This window comes from Heteronotia binoei, chromosome 10 (assembly GCF_032191835.1).
Source record: "Heteronotia binoei isolate CCM8104 ecotype False Entrance Well chromosome 10, APGP_CSIRO_Hbin_v1, whole genome shotgun sequence".
NCBI lineage: Eukaryota > Metazoa > Chordata > Lepidosauria > Squamata > Gekkonidae > Heteronotia > Heteronotia binoei.
In genome coordinates this window covers 81,187,307-81,196,639 of record NC_083232.1, presented here as the reverse complement: position 1 = coordinate 81,196,639, position 9,333 = coordinate 81,187,307, and the positions used below count along the sequence as shown (strand labels likewise).

General features: G+C 44.2%; 1 protein-coding gene across 1 annotated transcript in view; it reads left to right on the top strand.

Annotated features, from left to right (window-relative positions):
* Positions 1-9,333, top strand: part of LOC132577940 (probetacellulin-like) — a 572,782-nt gene that overhangs the window by 291,199 nt on the left and 272,250 nt on the right. The gene's annotated exons all lie outside the window — the stretch shown is intronic.

The window sequence follows — 9,333 nt, the reverse complement described above, 5'->3', positions numbered from 1 at the left end:
GTGGGAAACAGGAGACCTGTGTTCTACAATAAAGTCAATTACAGTGAAATTTACAAGAGTAGGTCCCCTGTTTGACCACTGCAAGGGCAAGAGCCTTCTCGGTGGCTGTGCCTGCCCTCTGGAATGCCCTCCCTGAGGAGACTAGGGCCCTGCGGGATTTATCACAATTCCACAGGGCCAGTAAGACATATCTGTTCAGGCAGGCATTTAATAACTAAATGGAGGTACTTTTAACATCTACAGGGGATGTGCTACCTACCCCACAGTATCCTCACAAATTAATTCCAAACAGACAGAACGCCATCTGAACTGTATTTAAACTGTTTTAATATTTTAATGTTTTAATAATGTTTTATTGTTATAATGTGAATTTGTCATCGAATTGTGACTGTTGTTAGCCGCCCTGAGCCCAGTTGGGAGGGCGGGATACAAGTGCAATAAAATAAATAAATAAGACTATGCTGTAGCTGCTGCAGTTGCTCAGTACAAAGAATTTTTTCAAAGACTCACTATTGAAGGAATATCTCATACTATTTTATAACATATAATGTATATATCCAAAATTATAAATCAAAATTACAATAGAGCATTTGCCATTTTTCATCATGAAAGAGTCCATGTAGAGTACAGACTCCAAAGAGTGCAAAGTCCTAGGAGGTGCCCGACTCTCCTGATAAATGACAATGTTGCCAGCGATGTCAAAAACTACTTTGCAGTGCCTTGAAGACTCAACACATGAGGCAATGTCTATATGATGAAGTGTAAATGATAACACGTTTCCGAGGTTTAAAAAGCCATGTTTCGGTTGTAGACCTTCGTCTTGATCAATTCACTTCATATTATCTGGAACCAACGCTCAGAACAATATGCGCACGACTAGTCAGTTTCTTTATTTGGCATTTAAATGTAAATTGAAACTTAATTGTGTACCAAAATTGTGGAATCTTGCTGTGCTCTGATATTGTTGGAAAAGCTGGTTAAAGCTTCTATCAAAACTGGGGAAGATAAAAGTACTACCTCGTCGCTGTGTTTGCTGTGTTTCTAAGACTACTACACAAGACATCTAAAACGTTGTGGAATCTTACCATCATATGGTCCCTACAGGAACTGCTTCAAGTTGAAGGACTTTTCTTCTGTATTCCAGAATTGGACTTTATATATGAGTATTTACGTAAGTCCTTCTTTTGCACACCTGAAGGTTTGTTGTCAGGGTATGACTTGTGAAAAATATTTTGTATGAGAATGATTAAATTATATGAACTTTATTATAATGATATGAATCAGTTTTCTTTGAGAGGCTGGTCGTCATGGAAACCCTGGGGGGGGGGAGAGTTCTGTCAGCCATGGTGCTCTGCTGGGGCCTGGAGATCTCCTGCTTTTAGAACTGATCTCCAGTTGGCAGAGATTTGTTTGTTCAACATCTTTATCAATTATTTGGAACAAATTTGGATTTGTTCAACATCTTTATCAATTATTTGGATGAAGGAATAGAGGGAACGCTGATTAAATTTGCAGATGATACTAAATTGGGAGGGGTTGCAAACACAGAAGAAGACAGAAACAGGATACAGGATGACCTTGACAGGCTGGAAAACTGGGCTAAAACCAATAAAATGAATTTTAATGGGGATAAATGTAAAGTTCTGCATTTAGGTAGGAAAAATCCAGTGTATGGTTATAGGATGGGGGAGCCTTGGCTTAGCAGTAGTATGTGCGAAAAGGATCTAGGGATCTTCCTGGATCATACGCTGAACATGAGTCAACAGTGTGATGCGGTGGCTAAAAAGGCAAATGCAATTTTAGGCTGTATCAACAGAAATATAGTGTCCAGATCACGTGATGTGATGGTATCGCTTTACTCTTCTGTGGTAAGACCTCACCTGGAGTATTGTGTTCAGTTTTGGGCACCACATTTTAAGAAGGATATAGACAAGCTAGAACAAGTTCAGAGGAGGGCAACGAAGATGGTGAGGGGTCTGGAGACCAAGTCCTATGAGGAAAGGGTGAAGGAGCTGAGGATGTTTAGCCTGGAGAAGAGACGGCTGAGAGGTGATATGATCATCATCTTCAAGTACTTGAAGGGCTGTCATATAGAGGATGGTGTGGAATTATTTTCTGTGGCCCTGGAAGGTAGGACCAGAACCAGTGGGTTGAAGTTAAATCAAAAGAGTTTCCGACTCAGCATCAGGAACAACTTCCTGACCGTTAGAGCGATTCCTCAGCAGAACAGGCTTCCTCGGGAGGTGGTGGGCTCTCCTTCCTTGGAGGTTTTTAAGCAGAGGCTAGATAGCCATCTGACAGCAATGAAGATCCTGTGAATTTAGGGGGGAGGTATTTGTGAGTTTCCTGCATTGTGCAGGGGTTTGGATTAGATGACCCTAGAGGTCCCTTCCAACTCTATGATTCTATGAGATCAGCTCCCCTGGAGAAAATGGCTGCTTTGAAGGGTGGACTCTATAACCTTGTACCATGCTGAGGCCCTTCCCTTCCCCAAACCCCACCTTTTCCTGGATCCACCCCCAAAGTCTCCAGGTATTTCCCAATGCAGACCTGGCAACCCTAAACATGGCTGCCCACCTGACTAGTAATGCCAACCCTCCAGGTGGGACCTGGTGATCCCCCTGAATTACAGCTCATCTCCATACTACAGAAAAAAATGATGATTTGGAAAGTGGACTCTAAGGCGGGGTGGCCAACTGTAGCTCTCCAGATGTTTTTTTTTGCCTACAACTCCCATCAGCCCCAGCCATTGGCCATGCTGGATGGGGCTGATGGGAGTTGTAGGCAAAAAAAAATCCGGAGAGCTACCGTTGGCCACCCCTGCTCTATGGCATTGTACTCCACAGAGGCCCCTGTTCTCTCCAGGCTCCATCTCCAGGAGTTTCCCAACCTGGCTGTGGCAACTCTGTCAGTAACTGCGGGGGGGGGGGGGGGGGGGGGGACCTGGCAACCCGACACCTGACTGCATTCATTATTAATTATAATAGTAATGCTCTTTCCATTAACGTTAATGACACACTTCCCATTGATCTTAATGGCACTCATTTACATGACACTGTTTGAAAACAAGAAGAAGGAGAAGAAGATGATGATGACTGCAGATTTATACCCCACCCTTCTCTCTGAACCAGAGACTCAGAGTGACTTACAATCTCCTATATCTTCCCACCCCCAACAGACACCCATGAGGTGGGTGGGGCTGAGTGGGCTCTCACAGCAGCTGCCCTTTCAAGGACAACCTCTGCCAGGGCTATGGCTAACCCAAGGCCATTCCAGCAGGTGCAAGTGGAGGAGTGGGGAATCAAACACGGTTCTTCCAGATAAGAGTCTGCACACTTAACCACTACACCAAAATAATAATAATAATGATAATGATAATATCATTTATGTAATTCCTCCAGAGTCCATTGCATTGTCATTATTCTCACAACTGCCTGGTAAGGTAGGCCTGTATTCATGCCTCTTTATTCACAGATGTGGAGGGATGAATAGCTACCTGCCCAGTTCATCACAGAGGCAAGATTTGAAATGAGGAGCTTTTGAATCCCTGCTCCTTCTTAGACCCAATACACTGCACCAGCTCCCAACATGGCATCTCATTTATTTGTGCTTTGCAAAAAATTCAACCATAGAAAAAGTACCTTCACACGGTATGCACAGAGGCAGGGATACAGCAACCATATCGCTGCCTGTGCAAAGAGCATCCCTTTCCACAAAATTATTCCCAATAATAACTAGACATCATCATCATGGTATGATGACTTTTTACACTGATGGGCTGAGAAGCAGTTCTTGTTTTGCAATGGAGTGCTTGTTTGTCCTTAGCTTATGATTGGATCCATTTAGGCAGGTTAGATTATCATTCTTAGATAAAACTAATCACGTGCAGCTCTGTGGCTCTTTCCCTATGGAAGATAAGATCCAGCTCAGTCAAATGCACCTGTGTGCTTGTGCAAGGTTCAATGTTCAAGTGTCAATGTGTGTAGAAATGTTTGCTTTTCAGAATCTTCACTTGCCATATTTGGGAAAGGGCCAAATATGGGCTAGCGCTTTAGTGGCTGTTGTTTTTGCACACACATGCTCATGCACACACCAAACAAAGACTGATGATCGACCCCTACTGGGGGCATGGAGAATATTCAGAGAGGTGGCTGGAGGAAGAAGATGAAGAAGAAGAAGAAGAAGAAGAAGATGATGACTGCAGATTTATACCCTGCCCTTCTCTCTGAATCTGAGACTCAGAGCAGCTTACAATCTCCTATATCTTCTCCCCCCACAATAGATACCCTGTGAGGTGGGTGGGGCTGAGAGGGCTCTCACAGCAGCTGCCCTTTCAAGGACAACTCCTGTGATAGCTATGGCTAATCCAAGGCCATTCCAGCAGCTGTAAGCGGAGGGGTGGAGAATCAAACCCGGTTCACTTCTGAGATCTGACATGGCTGAGCTAGCCTGGACCATCAAGCACTGCAACAGTTTTGGGGTGATACAATTGAGCACTTTATTTTGGTGTGGTAGTTAAGTGTGCAGACTCTTATCTGGGATAACTGGGTTTGAGTCCCCACTCCTCCACTTGCAACTGCTGGAATGGCCTTGGGTCAGCCATAGCTCTGGCAGAGGTTGTCCTCAAAAGGGCAGCTTCTTGGAGAGCTCTCTCAACCTCACCCACCTCACAGGGTGTCTGTTGTGGGAGAGGAAGATAAAAGAGATTGTGAGCCACTCTGAGATTCGAAGTGGAGGGCAGGATATAAATCCAATGTCGCCGTCGTTATTATTATCACACTGTAATATATAATGAAATAATTATAAAACTCACGGCCCGGTTGCTAACAGGCCATGGACTGGTACCGGTCCATGGCCTGGGGGTTGGGGACCCCTGATCTACACTTTCCCCCCAGCAAGCTGGGTACTCATTTTACCAACCCTGGAAGGATGGAAGACTGAGTCAGCCTTGAGCCGGCTACCTGAACCCAGCTTCTGCCAGGATCGAACTCAGGTCGTGAGCAAAGCTTGGACTGCAATACTGCAGTTTATACCCTACACCAGTGGTCTACACTTCCTCCCTTTTGCTCTTATCCTGTTTTGTCACACCTTTCCCTTCTCCTCCCATCGTGTGCTTCATCCTTCCCTCTCTGAACCTTTGAATTGCATGTTTTCCTCTTCCTCTCCCCAGCACTTCCACAATGTCCGTTCCTCCTGGACATGCATTTCCTCCAACAATATTTCCCCCAAAATCGTTTGCATTACGGGGTAACATCTCTGCATGTGCAGTCATCACAAGAGGTGTCTTAAATCCCCTATTTGCTTTAAATGTTCGTGATTCCCCTCCGGAAAACTGGAAATTCTCCCAAGTTTATAGAAACATCTCCCCTATGGTCCCATTCCACAGATTTTTCAAACTGCATGGCAGAGTCATCTCAGGGATTAGATCTATGACAGACACTAAGCCTCCATTAACTTGTCTGGTATGTTTAAAAACACACCTAAGCTGCTTAAGCTAGTTGTCATCAAATGAATGATTAAGCACTTCCTTTTTACCTTTCCTGAATGCACTGCCAAGCAACTTCAGGGGCAGATGCCAAAGTTTAGCCCTGAGCAGAAACACCTGGGCAAACACTTCTGTCTTCTACTTGTTTCTCACTTTATAAATATCTGTGTATGACCTCATGGGATAGTTGTATTTGGACTTTTTACATACATATGATAATGTCCGTGTGGTATTGAAATCTCACCACCAATACTGCATGCAATAGGAGGGAGCCTGAGGAGAAGAGAGACTGGCAGTGCTCTAACTGGTTAGTTGCCAGTTTGGTGTAGTGGTTAAGCGCGTGGACTCTTTTCTGGGAGAACCGGGTTTGATTCCCCATTCCTCCACTTGCACCTGCTGGCATGGCCTTGGGTTAGCCTTAGCTCTCATAGGAGTTGTCCTTGAAAGGGCAGCTTCTGGGAGAGCTCTCTCAGCCCTCACAGGGTGTCTGTTGTGGGGGAAGGAGATTGTAAGCCACTTTGAGACTCTGATTCAGAGAGAAGGGTAGGGTATAAATCTGCAGTCTTCTTCTTGCCAGGAGAGTGGAGGAATATCCGAGAGGCAGGTCTATAACAGATGACTACTACTTTTGTGGAACGTGCCATCAAATTGTAACTGACTTATGACACTGCCTTCTAGCAGAATGTGCCCATGTTGCAAAATCAAAGAATGTAGTAATATAAAGGTAAAGGTAACGGTAGTCCCCTATGCAAGCATCGAGTCGTTACCAACCCATGGAGTGACATCATATCACAGCATTTTCATGGCAGACTTTTTACAGGGTGGTTTGCTGTTGCCTTCCCCAATCAGAGACAGAAATATCAGTATGTATTGGGGTGAATTCTTTTAACTCCAGTGCCAAAGGAAAGACTAAACAATCCCTAAACCTGTAGTGTTCTATAGTTTGCACTAACTTTACCCGGTCACATCTCATATTGGCGTGTACTGTCAAATCCTTGATGTTCTTAGTGCACTGAAACCCTATATACAGCAAAGAATTACATCCTGGGACATCATTTAATAAGTGCAATGCTTTAATACAATGCTCTGAACCAAAGCTGGAAAATAAGTGACGTCAGAGGCACATGTCACCCTATTACCCTTCTCACTGCCCATGAACAGGCTAACTCTCTGAACCACATCAGCATGATTTTTAGCTTCTTGAATGACTGACAGAGGATAGCCCCTAGCTCTAAAGTCACTTTAGATTCTTCTGAAATCATGTATATAATCAGCAAATTGTGTGGAGTTTCTCTTAACCCTAAGAAAGTGAGCAAAAGGGCTTCCTTAGTGATACCAACTCTGAGAAGGGGAATTCCTGAACTCCCCAAACCCTGCCCTTCCCTTTGTTGATCTTAAAGGTGTCATTGAACTGAAACGTTGTTCTGCGATATAAATAGATGTGCTTCACAGTAAAACCATCGAACATCCTGGAAATCTACTGAGCAGTAACGAAGTAAAAAAGGAAAACAGCTCCCCCCCATGCCATAGTTTATAAAAGCAGGCTTGAACAGCACAGGACACAAGATGGAATGCTTCGGCATTCTGCTAGCCAATGGCAGGCAGGCAATTTCCCCAGAAAGCATGTTCCTAGGGGCACCTTTTGGAGGGGCTATAACTCAGACCCCATAAATCCAATCTTCATCAAACTTGAAGGGAAGGTAGGAGAGAGTCAACCAGAGATCCCCTGCAAGTTCACTGTCTCTAGCACACTGGGAGTGCATCCTACTGCATCACAAACTGAACTGGTTTGTTTAGCTCCTAAAAGTTTATGACAGTTCATAGTTCAGTCTGTTCCCCCCCCCCCTTTCCTTGCCTTTCAGTATAACACCTTTTAAACCCACTGTCTGCTTCATTCTTGAAAACTAGGAACATTGCATTCAAGGAATTTTTGCTGTTTTTATTCTCCTGCTGAGCCTTCAAAGCCTCCGAAGAAGGTATGTGAGACACTGCCTCTCACACCTGCCGCAGGGGCACTGCAGAGTCCCTAGGGTTGCCAGGTCCTCCCTGGTTACCAGTCAGGGTGGGGAGGGTTACCAGCTCCAGGTCGGGAAACTCCTGTAGATTTGGGAATGGTGCCTGAGGACGACAGGGACCTCAATGGGGTACAATGCCATAGAAACTACCCTCCAAAGCGACCATTTTCTTCAGGGGGACTGATCTCTGTTGACTGGAAATGAGCAATAATTCCAGTTCTCCAAGTCCCACCTGGAGGCTGGCATCCTTAAGCCTTGCTCAGTTCTAATGGTCACCCAAATGTGGAAGACAATCTGAGCCTGGATCCAGATGGGCGGCTGTGTTGGTCTTCCATTTCAATCTATGTGAGGAAGTGTACCTGCAACACAAGCTCATACCCTGAATAAACTTTTGTTGGTCTTAAAGATGCCACTGGACTCAAAGTCTCAGCCTAGTAACTTGAAAGGAAATCTAGGTTTCCTCCCCCTCTAGAGTCTAGAGTGCCATCAAGAAAAAGGGGGAGATGTCTTAAATTTGCATTCAGATTACAGTAGGTGCGATATTTTAAAAAATGTTTTTAAGGGGAAGGGGGTCACCTTACATTACCCCTTCCTTTTGAGTAAATATTGTAGCTTAAAACAGAAATGACAATGAAAGATTTTTACTTACGAGTCTGAAGAAATATATAACTTTGCCAAGAAGAGCAAAGAAAAAAAGGCAACTGTGGTACATAAAACAATTTGTCAGCAAAACCAAGAGCTTTTCAGCCCCCTGGAAAAAATCCAAAGAACAAGGTAAAAGAACAAATTCACTCAGAGTATATTCCCAGACTGGACTAAATATCATAACTGATGGAAGATATTCACTTAATTAATTATTCAAGTGCTTTTAACCACTTTTCTCCACTCAGTACAGACTCAACGTGGCTTACAATGTCAAACACACCTACACACCAGCAGCAACAGGAAAAAATTTCACCCCACAAATATCTGCTGCCAATGGAGTAAGAGCCAAACTACATGTTCAGGTTTTTGTTTTTTTTAAAAGGATGGCTTCAGGAAACTTGTACCAAACTCGGACCCTCTAGCGCCACACTGTGGCTATGAGGAATACATTTTAAAAATAAAGGAGGGGCCAAAGAGACAGTGTTGTCTCCTGTCTCCCCCACAAGCCATTTTTGTGTGTGCAGAAATCTTACTGGGGAGGTATTTTTCTGTTTTTGTTGCTCCAAGTGCACAGAATAGTCCATCCACAGAATAAGAACTATGCGGGCAAAAGCCCTCAAGCTCTTTCTCTTTGAATCATGCCCCTGCAGCCCCCACATGCTGGTTATACATACTTGCAGCAGGATAGAGACAAAAAATACTTGGCCCAGATGTTTTAAGCTGGCAGCTGAGGGTGGGTCCTACTCCTGAGCAAAGCTGATTTATTTATTTATTTATTTAACTATTTGTAATGTACTGGGTTTGGACACGAGTAACAGTCAGCATACTTCATTAGCTAGTACATCTCAAAGACAAGATGGCAGGTCCGGGTCCCTGATTATATACATTACCCGGAACAACCCCATTCCTGGTCAGATCCAATTCTGACCAGTTAAAATTCCCACCACAGATCTTCATAGATGGATTGCATTTGTCCCTTACATCAGGTGATCTTGGTTTCCCGCTGGTCCACTCAGCGCACATAGTCGCGCTGTGTTGGGAATTCAGGGACCGAAAGGCAAGAAACAACACTATTCATACTCTTCTTTTCATTTGGGCTTTTTTTTGTAGCAGGAACTCCTTTGCATATTAGGCCACACGCCCCTGATATAGCCAATCCTCCAAGAGCTTACAGGGCTCTTCTTACAG